Source organism: Gossypium arboreum, chromosome 13, assembly GCF_025698485.1.
Source record: "Gossypium arboreum isolate Shixiya-1 chromosome 13, ASM2569848v2, whole genome shotgun sequence".
Taxonomy (NCBI): domain Eukaryota; kingdom Viridiplantae; phylum Streptophyta; class Magnoliopsida; order Malvales; family Malvaceae; genus Gossypium; species Gossypium arboreum.
This window is the reverse complement of record NC_069082.1, coordinates 36,435,731-36,457,208: the sequence shown is the minus strand read 5'-3', so window position 1 is coordinate 36,457,208 and position 21,478 is coordinate 36,435,731. Positions and strand designations below refer to the sequence as shown.

The window sequence follows — 21,478 nt, the reverse complement described above, 5'->3', positions numbered from 1 at the left end:
AATTTTCACTTGAAAAGGTATAATGTGAGGTGTTAATAATTTCATTTTATTGTTATAGACCCTGACGAACAAATTTTGGAGGTGAATTGAGGAAAATGAATACCAGGTAAGTTCGGATGACTTAAAAGTAACTCATAGTATGCTTAATTGCATGATCTATGAATATATGGTAATTGCATTTGATGATGGCATGAAAATCTATGAAATACATCCTTAATAATGACTTGTTGATAAATGTCCCGGTTGAGGTTGAAAAGGGAATCTGATGGATAACCCATGACTTACATGACTTGAGATCCTGCATGTGTTGCAGAAAGGTTTTAGCCCGGACAAGTGTTCCTTGAGTGATCTAGCCCCCCGAGGAATATGTGTGCATTTTTTATTTATCCCGGACGGGTAATCCGATTAGGGCCTGAATTTAGCCTGGACTGGTATTTCAGATCCGAGCTCATTAAGGGTGTTTGTCGCTATAAGGGATTTAGCCTGGACTGGTAATCCTGACATCACCTTATTAGTTTAAATACGAGGGATTTAGCCTAGACTGGTAATCCCTGCGTAAGATGTTAGGTTCGCGGGAGTGCGTACATGAGATGATCACCCTTATGACTTGACAATAATTGGGTAATCCATCGAGATTTCCAAGAAACTCAACGGGATTAACATGAGATATAAAAATGAAAATATTGGATGATAAGCTCATCTAAGACAAATTACATGGTGTATTATTATTGTGGCTAACTTGTTGATTGAGTGCATGTGATAGGGAAACCATTTCATTCTTGTTGGTATATTTACTAAATATGGTTGTATGCTAATTACTTGGTAAGTTTACTTTCCACTTATTTGGGCTTACTAAGCATGTAAATGCTTACCCCTCTTTTTTCCCTGTCTTACAGAGCTTGGGGACTCGTAAAGATTGGAAGACGGTTGGAGAATCAACACACTATCAATTAGTCCAACTTTGGTATATAGATACTCTTATTTTGTTCAATGGCATGTATAGGGCTTTGGTTCATTTTATGATATGTTTCATTTGAATTGCCCATATGAAAGCTTGTAAAAGTTTACATATCCTCTTGTGTTTGGCTATGGAAATTGGATTGTTCTGAAGTAGGCTATGACCTACAAATCTATGCATGTTTATGTTTACATGGAATGGCTTGTCATAATTGGCAATGAGTTACAATAATGAGCCAATCTTAAAGGTGTTAATGAGGCATGGAAAATCCTTAATACAAAGGAAATAACCTAGAATGTATAAAACCAATGATATGAGGTTTACTAGGAATGAGGTTTATCAAAGATGTATGTAAGTACATAATCTGGCCTTATTATGTATTAAGGTAACCTATAAGTGTGATTGGTTAATAGAAGGTGACCAAAGGCTTAGAAAACAACCTAACAAGGTCCACACGGGTAGGCACATAGGCATATGTCTATGCCGTGTGTGACACACGGATTGCCCCCAAGGGCGTGTGGTATGGTCGTGCGTCCCTACACCTAAAATTTTAAGTCAGTGTTGAGCACGGGCTAGATACATAGGCGTGTGTCTTGGCCATGTGCCCCTAAATGTATGCTGAAATCATAAACAGAGAGTTACACGGTGATAAACCATAATTTATACATATTTTTACCCCATGCTTAACACATTTCATGGATGATTTTCCCTTAGAATTGGTGAATTCGATGCTCCTAATGCCTTTATTTCATGTTTTATACTTAGGAGAGCATATGAGAGCAAAAGGAACTAGAAATGGGCCAAAAATATAGAAAATAGGCTAAAGTACGAAATCAACATGGCCTGGACTTCCTCACAAGGGCAGACCACAAGGCAATGTCAATTTGGCAGAATCGAAGCACGATTGCACACGGGCGTGTCCCTGTCGAGCCTAAGTTGAGTCCAATTCAGAAAAGGCTAATTTTGAGGGCGTTTAGGCATTTTAAAGCCTATAAATACACCCTAAAGGAAGAGGAGAGGACACACAGAGAGAAGGAGGCAAGGAACTGCTCGAGGGAAGTCGATTGATCCATCTCAGAAGTCGGATTCACCATCAAGACTGAAGATCTCCCCTCAATTTCCCTTCAGGAGTTTTGGGTTTTCTTTATGTTTTTTATTCATTATTCTTCTGAGATGTTTTCCTTTTTAGTTATGAACTAAATCCCATAAATACTTAAGGGGAATGGAACCTAAGACGAATCTTGTTATTATTTTCTGAATTGTATGATAAATATTTAACTTGTTCTTAATTATGTGTTTTTAATTCTTGTTTTGATATCCCAAGATACTGATTCAAGGTAAGCTCTTATTTAGAGGAGGAATAGACCCTGACTAAGAGTACATTTGTCATAATTAAGTGGAGTTGATTGCGTGTCTAGAGATAGGGTGACAAGATTGTACCAGATTAGGGTAAAACCTAATAAAGGGAGCCATAGATCGAGTTAATGTAACCTTAGGGTGTTAATTAGAGAAAAGTCTCAATTATTCAATCTAGGAATTAGATGTTATTAGTCTTGAATAGGGATAATAACATAACTTAGGGATCTCTATGGAACAAGTTAAATGAATAAATCGTCCGATTCAGAGTCAGAATAACAAGTGAAGTCTAGGTGGATTTTTCCTTAGGTATTGTCTTAATTTAATCGTTTTTCCAAAAGTAATTCCCTAATTCTATTTTCTATGAATTCTTAGTTTAGATAATTAGTTACTTAAAACAAAACCCCCTTATTCTTAGGCTAGATAATAAAAAGATAGTCATTACTAGTACTTTTAGTTCCTTTGGGTTCGACAATCCGGTCTTGCTAAAACTATACTACTGTTCGATAGGTACACTTGCCTGCATCGTGATAATAGTTAGTTTCAGGAACGATTCATTATAAATATTTAAAACCTGTCACGAAAATCACGATCAAGTTTTTGGCGACGTTTCCGGGGAACTAAGATATTAGGAACGCTTAATTTTTATTACTTTAGCCATTTATTTTTTTTGCAAGTTAATTCTATTTTATTTTTATTATTATTTATTAATTTACTTTTTCTTTATCTTGGCAGGTTTTTATAGTTTATGACTAGAAGAAACCCGTCAAGACCACTAATTTTTGACAAAGATCGATCGCACAATTCGTAGAAACCGAAGAGAAATAAGGCGAAGCTTAAGATACACAGAGAACGAACAAGAGGACAATACTCAAACCCCAACTGAAGAGATGGCTGAAAAATAAGACAATCAGCTACCTCCTGCGATACCCGTTGAACCAGCAAATCAAAATCCTACTCCTCGTACTATGTATGATTATGCTAAACCTACTTTAATAGGAACTGAGTCAAGTATAGTTAGACCTGCTGTAGCAGCAAATACTTTTGAACTAAAACCTAACACAATTCAAATGATACAACAATTTGTTTAGTTTGATGGTGTGCAGGACGAAGGTCCCAACGCTCACTTGGCAAACTTGCTGAAACTTTGCGATACATTTAAAATCAAAGGCGTTTCTGATGATGCCATACGTCTTCGGTTGTTTCCCTTTTCGTTAAGGAATAAAGCTAAACAGTTGTTGAACTCGTTACCATAAGGGTCAATCACTACTTGGGAACAAATGACCAAAAAATTTCTATTAAAATATTTTCTACCGGCTAAAATGGCCAATTACGTAATGATATCTCTTCGTTTGTGTAGAAGGACTTAGAATCTCTTTACGATGTATGGGAAAGATACAAGGACTTACTGAGAAGGTGCCCTCACCATGGGTTACCGCTTTGGCTAAAGGTTCAAACATTCCATAATGGCCTGAATCCTTCGACTCAACAAATGGTTAACGCAGCTGCTGGCAGAACCATCAATAATAGAACACCTAAAAATTCTTATTAGTTTATAGAGGAGATGTCACTGAATAAATATCAATGGAAAGTCATGAGGACAAAGCCAACTAAAACAGCAAGCGTTTATAACATCGATTCGGTTACTATGCTGTTAAACCAGGTAGAACTTCTAAATAAAAAGATTGATGGTTTACTTGGTTCTACTCAGGTACATCCAGTAATGAGGTGCGATTCGAATGGATGAGGAGCATGCACAGAATATCAACCCTTCAACCCTAGCATCGAGGAGGAACAAGTCCAATATATGGGTAACAATAACTCTAGGCCCCAAAATAACCTATATAGCAATACTTATAATGCAGGTTGGAGAAACCATCCCAATTTCTCGTGGGGCGGTCAAGGAAATCAAAGACTACAACATCCTCCAGGTTTGAACAACCACCCTATCAATAGGAAAAGAAACAGAACCTCGAAGAGATGCTATCTAAATTTATCTCGGTGTCAGAAACCTGTTTCCAGAACATCGAGGCAGCACTTAAAAATCAACAAGTGTTGATCCAAGGGCTCGAAACTCAGATAGGACAGCTTTCCAAACTAATCTCTGAATTACCACAAGGTAGCTTTGCAAGTAATACTGAACCCAACCCTAGGGAACAGCTCAATGCGGTTAATGTTCAAGATGAAGAAGGATTCGTTGAGCCTGAGCCAGAACTGAGGCAAAAAACTGTGGTGAGCAGAGGTCAAGGTGAGGTAGGTCATAATAAAAACAAATCAGTGAATGTCGAATATAAACCTCGTGTGCCATACCCCAACGCGACAAGGAAAGACCGCTCAGATGAACTTAAACTCTTAAAAAAATTACATATTAACTTACCGTTTATTGAAGCTCTATCACAGATGCCAAATGTAATGAAATTTTTAAAGGAGCTTTTAGCAAATAAGCGGAAGTTGGATGAGGCGTCGAATGTGGAGCTAAACGTAGTTTGCTCAACTATTCTGCAGATTAAGCTACCCAGCAAATTAAAAGATCTAGGGAGTTTTACAATTCCTTGCTTAATTGGTAGTTTAGATGTTAATAATGCATTAGATGATTTAGGGGCTAGTATTAACGTCATGCCTTACAAAATGTTTAAACAACTTGGTCTTAGGAAACCCAAATAGACTAGGATGAGCATTCAATTAGCAGATAAAACTATAATATTTCCTAGGGGTATTATTGAAGATGTGCTAGTTAAAATTGATAAATTTATATTTCCCATTGACTTCATTATTCTAGACATAGAGGAGGATAGCAACACTCCTTTGATTTTAAGAAGGCCCTTTTCAGAAACTGTAAAAACTATTATTGATGTTGGCACAGGTGAGCTCACACTTCTTGTGGGAGACAAAACCATCACCCTTTAAGCGCACAATTCTGGCAACACATCAAAAATTGAAGGTGATCGTCTAAGCCATTCTACTAAAACTGACAATATGGTGTAACCTGCTTTGCAGGAAATGAGTCTGGAGGAAGTACATGAGCCATTTTCAAGCAATAATAAAGGACCTATTCATGAAGAACGAAGACTACAAATCGAGGAGCTAGATGAATGGCGGACGCATAAACCAAGAACACACGATAAACCAAAACTACGTTAGAACGAGCTCAATACCTTACCAAATCACCTTAAGGTTGGAGATAAAGTATTATTAGATGCCGCAAATCCTCACATTTTCACTACCAAACCGAATGAAGAAATCCCTCTTACGGTACTTAGCATTTTCCCATTCGGTATAGTCGAGGTAACTCATCCCAAGTTCGGCACTTCTAAAGTAAACAACACCCGTCTAAAACCTTATTTTGATGAGAATGATAGCAGGAATGAGGAGTATAAACTCCTTGAACCACCATAACCATTCAATGGAGAGGTAAGTCGAGCTTAGAATATAAATAAGCGCTTCTCGGGAGGCAACCCGAGCACTAACTGTATTAACTTCTTTCAATTTTAGTGTTTGACACCTAACTTACTAACGGAGCTCTTGAATACAGGTTTACCATATAGACATAGCCAAGCACACGGGCGTGCTTAGGGCTGTGTGAAAATAGGGCAAAGATTTCCCCAAAACGGGCTATGATAAATTGCCACGGCAGTGCGACATGGTCGTGGGCGAACCTACCAAAACAACAGGGGCGTGCGACATGCCCGCGCCTTGAACTCGTGGCCAAACCTATCAAATTAACACGGGCATGCGACACGCCCGTGTCTAGCACCCGTGGTCAAACCTGTTAAATTACCACGAGCATGGGCTTACATACACGGTTGGGGGAGAAGCGAACGAAGTCAGGCACGGTCGTACAACACGGTCGTGTGCACCCACACGACCAAGGGACACGGGCATGGAACAATTGTCAAACGCGCCTAAATTCAAAATTTGCAAATCACACGGGCTGAAATTAGGGAACACGGGCGTGTTCTCTGGTCGTGTCAAATTAACACGGGTGTGCAACATGCCCGTGTCTAGCACCTATGGCCAAACCTATTAAATTACCACGGGCGTGGGCCTACATACATGGGCGGGGGAGAAGCGAGCGAAGTCCAGCACGATCATGTGATATGGTCGTGTACACCCACACGCCCAAGGGACACAGGTGTGGAACAGTTGTCAGATGCGCTCAAATTCAAAATTCGCGAATCACACGGGCTGATATTGGGGAACACAGGCATGTTCTCTGGCCATGTGCCCCAAAATCTATAAATAGGCCGTACTATTCATTGTCTTCTTCACCCAAAAAACCCTAACCCTAGCCGCTACAAGTTCGCACGCCCTCCCTACCACGCTCGTGCACCGCTTCCAACTCTATTTTCGACATCCAATCTCTCTCCTTTAGTGTACCATGTCATCTTCATGTGGTAAAGAGGTCGCTGTCCCTGCTTCAAAGAAAAGGAAGGGAGCGTCATCTTCCTCGAGTCCTACCACGAAGATTCGCCACCCTTTCCTACAATTCCCCATCGGGCCCTACGAAGAACTTTTCCAAATACTTCGGGCCCAACCTTTAATTGCGGGCCACTACATCTACTGGGCTACAGTAGAACAAGTTCAGTTGGCTAATGTGATGTTGGCCCTCCTAACCACTGACCCTTGGGAGCTTTTCTTTAGGATCATCGAGCCGACGTATCTTGAGCTCACGATGGAATTATGCTCAACATTTCATCTTCAGACCGTGATAACGAACTATGATGATCCCAGCACATTCCAATTTTGCCCAGGCGGATTAGTCTGCCAGCTAAGCGTCTCAAAATTGGGTACTTCACTGGGTTTATATATGGAGGAGTTCAAGGAGGAGAATGACTTACATGCTCTCCACCGCCACATCCATCGTTCTCCTTCACAATGCTGGGACGCATTAGTACCAGGTGTGGCCACCTATAATCCTAGTCGCTCCAAGGCATCGACTCTCCCTTCATCTCTGAGGTACCTACACGCCATTTTGGCTCACACGATAATAGGAAGGCGAGAGAGCACTAACATCATCAATACTCACGATGCCTACTTTCTATGGTGTATGTCGCACGGGCACATCATCGACCTTGCTTATGTCATTGCCCTCGCCATCCAGCACCAGATGGAGCGGCATAGGTAGGGGTCATCTCCATTGGCCCCTATGTTACTCAGTTGGCTCGACACTTCGGGCTCCTCAGCACCGCGGCCCAAAAATCATCCTTGACCCTCATTGGTCAAATGTCTCCACAAGGCATCTCAAGCATACTTAGCATGAGGATGATCGAAAAGTGCCGAGGAACCTACCCTCCTCAATATCGTCTCGCCCAATCTACCGAGGAGGAGGCTTCTAAGGATATTACTAATGATGTCCCCCCATAGCACGATAACCCACCGTCTCAGCCACCACCACCCTCTCGTCCAATTCCTGCGGCGGCTTCATATGCTGACATTTTTGAGTGTCTCACTCGATTCGGAAGTAGTGTTTTCAACAATTTGACAACATTGATGCTACTTTATAGCAGATCTGTCAGCACCTCGACATCTCATCGCCACCCCCACTTCGTGAACCATCTAAAGATGAAGATGTTTAAAAACTTTTATTTATTATTTTATGTTTTTACTTTTATTTTATTTTAAGACTACTTTTTATTTTTCTTTCATCTTATTTTTATTAGGATTTATAATTTTTATTTAACAATTTTGAATTCCGACAATTTCCTACCAAGTAATCATTCTTCCTTATATACTTTCTAAAAGAGTTCCTGATGCTATCACAGTTATAAAAAGCTCCACAGCTCACTATTACTCAAGGACTCGAAACTCAACTAGGAAAGGTTATCCACAACTGCCATGTCCTGCTCGACCATGACCATAACCAATTTCAGATATAATATTCTTTTGGCATAGGACTTAAGGACTAATGAACCTCTACCACCGCCGGAGTATCCTCCTCTACCCTCACGCCAATTATTCTCTGAAACTCCAATTTAAGAAAATTCATTCCTCACTCAGGAAGTTTCACTTCTCTCCCTATCTTATTTTGACATTCTTTTCTATATATCTATCTTTGTACATTGAGGGCAATGCATATCTTAAGTGTGGGGCGTATTCATTTCATTATCAGAAAAATCCCTAAAAGACTGCCTTGTTCTCTTGAAAAGCTCTCATATCATATTTAGGATAAATTTTGATTGCTTTATGATTTTGATTGATATATCTCGAATTAAAACATAGGCATTTATGCATTGATTGTTTAAACTTTAAGACATTAGGGAATCAAGCATGATAAGTTGATTTTTTTATAGAATTTCAAATTTTAAGTTGTTTCCCTAAAGTTTAGGTATTACTTTGAGTTGGAATTCATAAGTTTTAAACATCAAAAAGCCATAATTCTTGTGAGATTTTTGAGCCTTTTGAGCATCTATTAATTATTTCATGCTCACTTTTATTATTGCTTTGAGTGCGTCAGTATTGAGCTGTTATTCTAGAACTTGCTTGATTATGCATGTCAAAACCACACCATTTGATTTGATATGTCAAAATGATTAAGGAACTTAGGATTAACCCACTCATGCCATGAAAATCCTACCTCCACGATTAACCCCTAGTGAACCCTCTTGAGCCTAACAAGCCATTTCTTGTATTACCCTTAATATTAACCCTTAACCCATTATTGTTGAAATCCCCTAAATTAATTTGATCCCCATTTTTGTCAAGATTTGAATTGAAATAGTTGCTTAACTATGTTTTATTCTATTTTGTAAGTTAACTTGTTCTTTAAAAAATGTGTATACATATTAGTAGTAGCAATCTTTTGAGCTAAAGAAGTTAAATTCCATATTCTGAGAAAAGCTCTGTTGTACACAATTGATGACTAGCTATTTTTCTAGTTAGGCAACTTTTCAATTCAATCTCGATTCTAATTTTTTCTTTCAGCTTGAGACCACACCCCCTAACCAAGCCTCGTTACAACTCTCTAAAAACCTTTTGATTGATGTATCATCTAAATTTATAGTGGTGGAGATTTGATTTTCAAGCAAGCCTATGGTAATAATTTTTCATTATTGACTGTTGAGTGCTTCATTCATTGTCCTTAAACACCTCGAGTGATTCGAGTGAATCTTTAGTAAGGATGTTAAACTCTGTGGGATTTCAAATCAAGGGTAACCACCTAGATAAGGGGAAATACCTATGTTTTCATGATAAAATGCTCAGCTTGGAATGTTTGAAACTTTGATGTTCTTTTAGTTGAACTCTCAATGTATGATTACCTGTGGATTATTTCGAGATATTTTCGATAGAGATTATAAGTTGAGCAGAATTTATTTTGATTATGAGTTGAAAATTTTGCTTGAGGACAAGCAAATGCTTAAGTTTGGGGGTATTTGATAAACCATAATTTATACATATTTTTACCCCATGCTTAACACATTTTATGGATGATTTTCCCTTAGAATTGGTGAATTCGATGCTCCTTATGCCTTAATTTCATGTTTTATACTTAGGAGAGCATAGGAGAGCGAAAGGAACGTGAAACTGGCCAAAAACAGAGAAAATGGGCCAAAGTACAAAATCAATACGGCCTGGACTTCCTCACACGGGCAGACTACACGGCTGTGTCAATTTGGAAGAATTGAAGCACGGCTCACACGGGTGGACCACATGGCCGTGCCTATTTAACAGGCTCGAGCATGGCCTGAAGTAATCGCACACGGGCATGTCCCTGTTGAGCCCAAGTTGAGTCTAATTCAAAAATAGCCAATTTTGAGGGCTTCTAGGCATTCTAAAGCCTATAAATACACCCTAAAGGAAAGAGGAGAGGACACACAGAGAGAAGGAGGCAAGAAACTGCTCAAGGAAAGCCGATTGATCCATCTTAGAAGCCGAATTCACCATCAAGACTGAAGATCTCCCCTCAATTTCCCTTCAGGAGTTTTGGGTTTTCTTTATGTTTTGTATTCATTATTCTTCTGAGATGTTTTCCATTTTAGTTATGAACTAAATCCCCTAAATACCTAAGGGGAATGCAACCTAAGATGAATCTTATTATTATTTTCTAAATTGTATGATAAATTTTTAACTTGTTCTTAATTATGTGTTCTTAATTCTTGTTTTGATATCCTAGGATACTGATTCAAGATAAGCTCTTATTCAGAGGAGGAATAGACCCTGTCTAAGAGTACATTTGTCATAATTAAGCAGAGTTGATTGCGCGCCTAGAGATATGGTGACAAGATTTTACCAGATTAGGGTGAAACCTAATAAGGGGATCCATAGGTCGAGTTAATGCAACCCTATGGTGTTAATTAGAGAAAAGTCTCAATTATTCAATCTAAGGATTAGACGTTATTAGTCTTGAATAGGGATAATAACATAACTTAGGGATCTCTACGGAATAAGTTAAATGAATAAATCATCCAATTTGGAGTCAGAATAACAAGTGAAGTCTAGGTGGATTTTTCCTTAGGTATTGTCTTAATTTAATCATTTTTCCAAAAGTAATTCCCCAATTCTATTTTTGTGAATTCTTAGTTTAGATAATTAGTTAGTTAAAACAAAACCCCCTTATTCTTAGGCTAGATAATAAAAAGACAGTCATTACTAGTACTTTTAGTTCTTTCGGGTACGACAATCTAGTCTTGCTAAAACTATACTACTGTTCGATAGGTACACTTGCCTACATCGTGATAATAGTTAGTTTCAAGAATGATTCATTTTAAATATTTAAAACCTGTCTTAAAAATCACGATCACATGGGCTGAGGGCACGGGCATGTCCTAAGCCACATGGGCGTGTGGACCACACGGCCCCACCCACACGAGCTTGTGACTCACTAAAGCAAGGAAATTTAACAAGTTGTCCAAAGTTTATCAAATGTTTTCAATTTTTTCTTGAACCTCTACGATGTATGTTTTAGGTCTCAAAGGCCTGTATAACGGACTATATGCATGTGTTTGAAAAGTTTTAATTTTGGGTGAAATTAGGTGACCCAATTTAGTATGTCTGTGCATGTGTAAGCCCGGTAACGCCTCGAACCCTGTACCAACTTTGGGTACGGGTGAGGGGTGTTACATTTAGTGGTATCAGGGCTATGGTTTAGTTTGTTCTAGGACTACCGTAGAAAATATTGAGTATCGCTATACATGCCATTATTCGAATATTGATAGTGTGACCTCTCCTAACTGTTTAAATTGTTTTTCAATATAGTAAATGTCTTCCAATCAAGCTCAAGATGAGTCTGAGGGAGCCAAGAGCCATGCTCCAGCTTCTGTACAACAAGCTGTATCTAGTAGTAGTAGAAGGCTTATGTTTGAATGCCGAGAAGAGGTCAGAGCAACCTTCTTTGATATGATGGATGAATGGTTTGGGGATTATTTGAGGAATTGCCCCAACATGCCACGACCTCCCCCACCCCCTAACCAACCTGATGAGGATTTTTCATGAGGTATGGCACCAGTAAGAATTGGTAAGGCCCTTGTAGATAAGCTTAGAAAGTATGGGGCTGAGGAATTTAGAGCGAAGATCGATGATGATGCTGAAAAAGTCGAGTTTTAGCTCGAGAATACTACTCGGGTGTTAGATGGATTATCGTGCACACCTGAGGAGTGCTTAAAGTGTGTCGTGTCTCTCTTGAAGGATACTGCATACCACTGGTGGAATACTGTATCTACAGTGATGCCAAAGGAAAACATCACTTGGGAATTTTTCGAAGTAGAGTTTAAGAATATATACATCAGTCAAATGTTCTTAAACTCAAAACGAAAGAAGTTCCGGGAACTCAAACAAGGAAATAAGACTGTAGCAGAATATGAAAGGTACTTTGTAAGGCAAAGTTAGTATGCAACTGAATGGGTTCAAACTGAGTTAGAAATGTGTAAACGCTTCGAGGAAGGTCTGAATGAGGAAATCAAGTTGTTGATTGGGATTATTGAACTACGGGAGTTCATCGCATTAGCTAATCGGGCCAAGAAGGCTAAGGAGCTCAATAATGAAAGAAAGCAAGCAAAGAGAGAGGCTCGAGTTTTGGGGCAAGAGGTCTAGCGGTAAGACGCTTCCATTTTCCACAAAGAAGTTAAAGAGCCAGCATGAATGCTTCACTTCATCGGTAGGATATTCGGGTAGAGCGAGAGGCTCCAAACGATGTAATCAGAAGTCTTCCCCCCTCGATGGTGACTAGTGTGAGGAGTATAGCTGACCAAAAGCCAAAGTGTAAGAGCTGCAACAAATTTCACTCTGGAGAGTGCCGAATGAAGAGCGGTGCATGTTTTAGATGCAGTTCTCTTGACCACTTCCTCAGGGACTGCCGAGAGAAGAATGAAAAAGGAGTGGAAGTAGCCCCGAAGTCGAGTGCTCCCATTGTATGAGGTAGACCTCCTTGATTCCTAGAAGTGCTAGTGGCTGTCGAGCTGTGATTAAAGATGCTGCAAAATCAGAGGCTCGAGCCCCAGCAAGAACGTATGCAATACGCGCTCGAGAGGAAGCCTCTACTCCTGACGTTATTATGGGTACTTTTTCTCTTTTTAATACATGTGTTGTTGCCTTAATTGATCCAGGGTTGATGCATTCATGCATTTGCATGAGATTGGTGTCTAGTATGAACATACCCATTGAACCTACGAAATTTATTATCAAAGTGTCGAACCCATTAGGCAAATCAGTCCTGATTGATAAAGTCTGTAATAATTGTCCTTTGATTATTCATGGTCAATGCTTTCCGGCTAACCTTATGTTGTTACCATTTGATGAGTTTGATGTAATACTTGGTATGAATTGGTTAACCCTACATGATGTAGTTGTCAACTGTGGTAGAAAGTATATTGAATTGAAATGCCCAGATAGTGAGATTTTGCGGGTTGATTCAAGAGAATTGAGTACGCCGCCGGTTGTAATCACAGGAATGGTTGCTCAAAAATATATGAGAAAAGGGTATGAAGCCTCCTTGATTTTGTATTGAAAACTAACGAAATAGAGTTGAAGATTGAGTCTGTGCCAATAGTATGTGAATATCTCGACGTGTTCTCGGAAGAATTACTCGGATTACCTCCTGAAAGAGAGATAGAGTTTGCTATAAAATTGGTGCCAGGAATAGCTCCCATTTCTATTGCTCTGTACAGGATGGTGCCAACCGAGCTGAAAGAGTTCAAAGTAAAGTTGCAAGAGTTGACGGATAAAGGTTTCGCAAGGCCAAGCTTTTCACCTTGGGGTGCCCTCGTATTGTTTGTAAAGAAAAAAGATGGTTCGATGAGGCTATGTATAGATTATCGCCAACTGAATAAGGTAACAATCAAGAATAAGTATCCTTTGCCAAAGATCGATGATTTGTTTGACCAGTTGAGAGGAGCCACCGTGTTCTCTAAGATAGACTTGAGGTCCGGCTACTATCAGTTGTGAGTTAAGGAATCAGACGTGCCTAAGAAAGCTTTCAGAACGAGGTATGGCCATTATGAATTCCTTGTCATGTCATTTAGGTTAACGAAAGCACTGGCCATATTCATGGACCTAATGAATAGAATCATTCAGCCATATTTGGATAAGTTCGTCGTTGTGTTCATTGACGACGTTTTGATTTATTCCAAAGATGAGACAGAGCATGCGAAGCATCTTAGAATTGTGTTGCAGAACTGACGGGAAAAAACAACTGTATGCTAAGTTTAACAAAAGTGAGTTTTGGCTCCAAGAAGTTGTGTTTTTGGGTCTTATTGTTTCGGGTGAAGGCATCTGAGTTGATCCAAGTAAGATCTCTACTATTGTTGACTGGAAATCGCCTAAAAATGTAACCATGTTAGAAGCTTTTTGGGTTTAGCCGGTTGCTACCGAAGATTTGTAAAAGGATTCTCCATGATAGCGACTCCAATGATGAGGTTGCTACAGAAAGATGTTAAGTTCGAATGGACAGAAAAGTGTCAGCAAAGTTTTGAGAAGTTAAAGACATTGCTGACTGAAGCTCCTATTTTAGTATTGCCTGAACCGGGAAAAGCGTTTGTGGTCTACAGTGATGCATCCTTAAATGGATTGGGTTACGTGCTTATGCAGGATGGCAAGGTGATAGCTTATGCTACACGGCAATTGAAGCCACACGAGAAGAACTATCCGACGCACGACCTAGAGCTTGTTGCCATTGTTTTTGCCTTGAAAATTTGGAGGCATTATTTATATGGTGAGACTTGTCGTATATTTACCGACCATAAGAGTTTGAAGTATTTGATGACTTAAAAAGAATTGAATCTAAGACAGCGGAGATGGTTAGAATTAATTAAAGATTATGAAATGATCATTGACTATCACCCGGGAAAGGCAAATGTGGTCGTTGTGTGTTAAGCAGAAAATCCTTGTTTGCACTGAGAGCCATGGACGCTCGATTAGCATTGCTTGATGATGGTTCAGTTTTGGCAGAGCTAGAGGCCAGGCCAATATTTCTGCAGGAAATTTATGATGCTCAGATTAATGTGAGATGGGTAGTAAATCAGATTTTCAGATTGGTCCTTATGGATGTTTGATGTTGAAAGATAGGGTTTGTGTACCAAAATATGATGAGCTTATTCAAAAAATCTTGCAAAAAGCATATGATAGTCGTTTGTCTATTCATCCGGGAAGTACCAAGATGTACAATGATTTGAAGAAAATATACTGGTCGAACGACATGAAAAGAGACATCTCCAAATTTGTATCGAAATGCTTTATATCTTAGCAAGTCAAAGCTGAACATCAAGTACCTTCAGGGTTGTTATAGCCTGTGATGGTCCCCGAATGGAAGTGGGACAGAGTTACTATGGATTTCGTGATAGGATTGCCATTGACTCCGAAAAAGAAAGATGCTATATGGGTTGTGGTGGATAGGTTAACGAAGTCAGCTCATTTTATTCCAGTAAAGACAGATTACTCTCTTGATAAGTTAGCCAACTTGTATATCTCTGAGATTGTAAGATTACACGGGGTACCGCTATCGATTATTTCTGATAGAGATCCGAGGTTCACTTTGAGGTTCTGGAAGAAGTTACAAGAAGCCTTGGGTACAAAGTTCAGCTTTAGTACAGCATTTCACCCGCAAACCGATGGTCAGTCTGAGCGGATGATTCAAATTCTTGAGGATATGTTGCGGTGCTACATTCTTGAATTTCAGGGTAGTTGGGAAAAATACTTGCCATTGGAAGAATTTGCCTACAACAACAATGTTCAAACAAGTTTGAAGATGGCACCTTTTGCGGCCTTGTATGGAAAAAAGTGTCGAACTCCGTTGTCCTGGACAGAACTCAAGGAAAGTCAGATTCATGGAGTTGATCTGATCAAGGAAACTGAAGAAAAGTTAAAGTGATATGAGATTGATTAAAAGCGGCATCTGATAGGAAAAAGTCATATGCTGATCTAAAAAGAAAAGAAATCAAGTTCCAAGTTGGAGATAGAGTATTATTGAAAGTATCTCCATGGAAAAAGGTATTAGGTTTGGTCGGAAAGGCAAACTGAGTCTGCGATTTATTAGACCGTATGAGATCACCGAAAGTGTTGGACCATTAGCCTATCGTTTGGCATTGCCACCTGAATTGGAAATGATTCACAACGTGTTCCATGTATCTATGTTAAGACGATATCGATCAGACTCCTCTCATGTGATTTCACCAACTGAGATTGAAATTCGACCGGACATGACTTATAGTGAGGAACCGATCAAGATTTTGGCTCATAAGATGAAATAGTTGAGAAATAAAGATATGGCTTTGATAAAGGTTTTATGGCACTAACATGGTGTGGACGAGGATACATGGGAGCCGAAAGAAATCATGAGAAGCCAATATCCGAACCTGTTTGCTGGTAAGACTTTCGGGGATGAAAGCCCCTAAAAGGGGAAAAATGTAACATCCCAAAATAGAGCCTAGTCAGAATAGTGGTTTTGGGACCACAAATCTGATATTAAAATAATTATTTATGATTATTATGAGGTCTAGAATATGAGAATATGCATGTGTTAAAGTTTCATGAAGAAATTCTTTGAGTAAAGTGTCTAATTGGAAATTAGAGACTAAATTGAATAAATTGCAAAACTTGGATTCTAGAAGCAATTTGTATGAAATTTCTTTAGATTATTAATTAGAGGTCCTTGTAGCATAATTTACCCAATTTTTATGTTTTTGGACAAAAAATGGGCTTGTATGGATGAAATTTTAAAGAAAGGGCTTAAGGGCATTTTGGTCATTTGGCATTTTAATTAAATAAAATGGGAAAAATAAGCCAAAAATCAGCTCATTTCTTTCATGTTGCTGCCAAAAAATTGGGGTTCTTCATAGCTAGGGTTTTATAGCTTTTCAAACTCAATAGTAAGTGCTCCCAAGCCCTATTTTTAATGTTCTTCGTATTTTTGAAATCCCAGTAGCTTACTCTCTCTATTTTTACCCATATTCCATGCTAGGGTTCATGATTGAAAATTTAACCATGCATGAGTTACTTGTATTTTGATGGTTTATGGAGGAATATGAAAGTTGCATGTGTGTTAAACATCTTTTCCTAAGTGATTTTCATGAAAAACCCCTAAAAGGAACTTTTTGCAAAAGGTGTAAAATGTGTGGTAGAAATGAGAAATAATGGAAAAATGTAGGCTGCCATAAGAGGGAAAAATATTCAGCTTGGCTTGGGTAAGGTAGAAATTGCATGCATTTCATTATACGAGCCTAGGGTCTTAATCATAAAAATATGAAAATTTAGGGGCAAAACAGTCATTTGGACCAGGGGTGAAATTTAGACTTGAAAAGGTATAATGTGAGGTGTTAATAATTTAATTTTATTGTTATAGACGCTGAGGAACAAATTTCGAAGGTCGATTGAGGAAAACGAAAAGTTTCGGAATAACCGAAACACGATTTCGAGACGAATACTAGGTAAGTTCGAATAACTTAAAGTAACTCAAAGTATGCTTAATTGCATGATCTAGGAATGTATGGTAATTGCATTTGATGATGGCATGAAAATCTATGAAATACATCCTTAATAATGACATGTTGATAAATGTCCCAGTTGAGGTTGAAAAGGGAATTTGATCGATAAGCCATGGGTTACATGACTTGAGATCCTACATGTGTTGCAGAAAGGATTTAGCCTGAACGGTTAATCCGTTGATCTCAAATATAAAAAGGATCTAGCCCGAATGGGTGTTCCTTGAGTGATCGAGCCTCCCGAAGAATATATGTGCATTTTGATTTAGCTCAGACGGGTAATTCAATTAGGGTCTAAATTTATTTTGGACTGGTATTTTAGATCCGAGCTCATTAAGGGTGTTTGTCACTATAAGGGATTTAGCCTTGACTGGTAATCCTGACATCACCTTATGAGTTTAAATACAGGGGATTTAGCCTGGACTGGTAATCCCATCGTAAGATGTGAGGTTCGCTGGAGTGCGTACATGAGATGATCGCTTTTATGACTTGACGGTAAATGGATAATCCATCGAGATTTCCAAGAAACTCAACGGGATTAACATGAGATATAAAAAAGAAAATATTGGATGATGAGCTCATCTAAGACAAATTACATGGTGTATTATTATTGTGACTAACTTGTTGATTGAGTGCATGTGATAGGGAAACCATTTCATTCATGTTGGTAAATTTGCTAAATATGGTTGTTTGCTAATTACATGGTAAGCTTACTTTCTAGTTATTCAGGCTTACTAAGCATGTAAATGCTTACCCCTCTCTTTTCCCTATCTCACAGAGCTCGAGGACTTGTAAAGATTGGAAGACGGTTGGAGAATCAACTCACTATCAATTAATCCAGCTTTTGTATATAGATACTCTTATTTTGTTCAATAGCATGTATAGGGCTTTGGTTCTTTTTTTGATATGTGTCATTTGAATTGCCCATATGAAAGCTTGTAAAAGTTTACATAACTTCTTGTATTTGGCCATGGAAATTGGCTTATTTTGAAGTAAGCTATGACCTACAAATCTATGCATGTTTATGTTTACGTGGAATGGCTTGCCCATAATTGGTAATGAGTTACAATAATGAGCCAATCTTGAAGCTGTTAATGAGGCATGGAAAATCCTTAATGCAAAAGAAATAACCTAGCATGTATAAAACCGATGATATGAGGTTTACATGCAACGAGGTTTATCAATGATGTATATAAGTATATGATCTGTCCTTATTATGTATTAAGGTAACCTATAAGTGTGATTAGTTGATAGAGGGTGACCAAAGGCTTAGAAAATAGCCTAACAAGGTCCACATGGGTAGAGACACAGGCGTGTGTGACACATAGATTGCCCCTAGGGGCGTGTGGTATGGCCATGCATCCCCTCCACTTAAAATTTTAAGTTAGTGTTGAGCACAGGCTAGATACACGGGCGTGTGTCTTGGCCATGTGCCCCTAAATGTATGCTGACATCATAAACATAGAGTTACACAGGCTGAGGGCACGGATGTGTCCTAAGCCACACGGGCGTGTGCGACCACACGGCCCTACCCACACAGGCGTCTGACTCACTAAAGTAATGAAATTTAACAAGTTGCCCAAAGTTTGTCGAATGTTCTCAGTTTTGTCCCAAACCACCCCGATGTATATTTTAGCTCTCGAAGGCCTATAAATGGATGATATGCAAGTGTTTGAAAAGTTTTAATTTTGGGTGAAAGTAGGTGACCCGATTTAGTGTGTTTGTGAATGTGTAAGTCTGGTAACACCTCGAACCCTATCCTAGTGCTGGGTACGGGTGAGGGATGTTACATAGCAACATGTGATATGTGATATGAGGTAGCATTGGCTACATATAAGGCACTTAGGTATGATATTTCGATGTATCCAATAGTATTTCGAGTGTTCAACGAGTAGTTCTAAAAGTTGTTCAATGAGTAATCTTTATGAATACATCAAATATGAGAAAGTAAGTTATTATGTGCAAGTGGCACAAGTATGTACATTGAACTCATGAGAATGACATGAGATATGATGAACTTGTGATAAGAACATGTATATAAATGAAGAATAAGTTTAAGATATTTGATAAAATGTAAGGTTATGTTCATTATGTTAAATGTATGATTAATGCTTGTTTAAGTTGCATTTTACTTGCATGTGAACTTACTAAGCTTAAAAGCTTACCCCATTTCCTTTCCATTTTTTTATACTATCACCATGCTAGCTTAGGGATCGGAGGATGCAGAGACTCAATCACACTATCAATTGAATATTTGGGTATAGTTAGTCTCATCATTTTGAGTGTGGCAGGTTTAGGGACTTGGTCTTTTTGTTATGTGTCATATTGATTAGCCAAATGTGTTGGCTCATGAAAGTATTGTGATTATTTTGTATATGGTCATGAGAGGTGGCTCATATTGATTATCTGGGTTCTAACCCTAATTATTGGTGCATGCATGCAAATGTGTTTATACTTTAATGTAGTTATGGTTTCTTATGATTAATGAGTGTGATGGATGGCATGTGTGTTTGATGTATGAAATATGATTAATGTGTATCTAAATGTTTAAGGGTGGCAAATGGCTTGGAAAATAGCCTAGAAATTGTCCACACGGTTAGACACACGGGCATGTGTCTTGGCCGTGACACACGGTCTGCCCTATGGGCATGTGATTCGGCCATGTGTACCTTGCACCCTAATTATGCAAAACAAAATTCCATGTAGTAAACACATGGGTAGAGACACGGCCGTGTGTCTCAACCGTGTAAAGGACACGAACTTAGGACATGGTCGTGTGCCCAGGTTGTATGAAGTCTGCACTTAATTTTTGGAATTTAATTCGCTACACGGCCTAAGCACACAGGCATGTAACTTGGGCATGTGACCTTATTTAGGTTATGATGTCATAGTCAAAAAGTTACACAAGTTGAGGATACGGGCGTGTCCAAGCCACACGGGCGTGTGTGACCACACGGCCCACCCACATGGGCGTTTGACTATCCAAAGTATGAAAATTTTTAATGTATAGTAAAAGTTCTGAAAGTTTTCGATTTAGTCTCAAACCACTCACAACATATGTTTTGGGCCTTGTAGGCCCGTATAAGTGACGATATGCATGTGATTGGATGATTTTAATTTGGACAAAATTTTATGGCTAGATTTTATATGAATGTTTATGTTTAAGTCTGGTAACACCTCGAATCCTGTTCCGGCGTCGGACACGGGCAAGGGGTGTTACATTAAATTAAAGAAAAGAAAGTTAAACCCAAATAAGAGTGGGTGTCACCCAAGACTCTGACTGATGAAGCTTATTTGCTCCTTCGCTTTGCTCCTTTGCTGATGGCTCTCCAAGGTGGCCAACCAAGGGCTCTTTAAAAGGCTTAATTGCTAAATTCTCTATGAAGAGATGGTGCTAGGCATGGGAAATGGAAAATGCTAAAGATAATTGAGAGAAAAGAGGGAATGATGAGGAATGAGGGATGATCAATAAGGGAATGAAGGGGTTTTCTTTATAGGTTAAGAGAGGTGGGTAGTTTGCTAAAAATCGCTGGGTTTAGTCTCTTCACACTTCTTCCATGAGTGTCCGGCCACAATTAGTGGAATTTTAGCTGATTTTTGCTTTATTTTTAAGCAATTTAAATGCCATAATAACTCAGGACTGAAACTCGGTCCAATTTAAATCTTCAAGCAAATCTCTAATTTCTTCAACAATGCAAGGACCTTGTGTAATTAAACCAAAAAGTGGTTTAAGTGGACAGTCATGTGTAGCCGAATTTGGGTTGACTTGGTCTTCAATTTGGATGGTTTTTGTAATCTAATAAAGCCATCAGACCTGTACAAAATAAACCAATAGGTTAAAAGACCAAAGAATAAAATTTATCCAATTTAAATAATTATTTACAACCCAAATTACTAATGAAATATTTAAAATGATTTATTAAATATAATTTTATATTTTTTTGTTTAATTTAATCCTGCATGGCCCATTATGCATGGTTTGGTGTTGGAAATGATTTGTTTTTTGGTGAATTCATGTCCACACGACTTGAGACATGGGTGTGTGACTCAACAGTGTGTGACACACAGCCTGGAGACACAGCCGTGTGTCCCCTATAGGTTCTATTGTAAGTCAGGCTGTTACACAGCCTAGTACACGAGTGTGTGAGGCTATTTCGAGAGTTATACGGGTGAGGACATGGGCTGGGACATGGTCATGTGTCCCTATTTGAAATGTTAGATGGCCTGAGACATGGTCATGTGTCACAGCCATGTGAGG

General features: G+C 38.8%; 1 non-coding gene across 1 annotated transcript; it reads right to left on the bottom strand.

Annotated features, from left to right (window-relative positions):
- Positions 1 to 3,642: 3,642 nt before the first annotated feature.
- LOC128287146 (small nucleolar RNA R71) lies at positions 3,643 to 3,748 on the bottom strand. The gene has a single exon (XR_008277842.1). It is a non-coding gene; the product is annotated as a small nucleolar RNA R71 (small nucleolar RNA).
- Between the last annotated feature and the right edge of the window lie 17,730 nt (positions 3,749 to 21,478).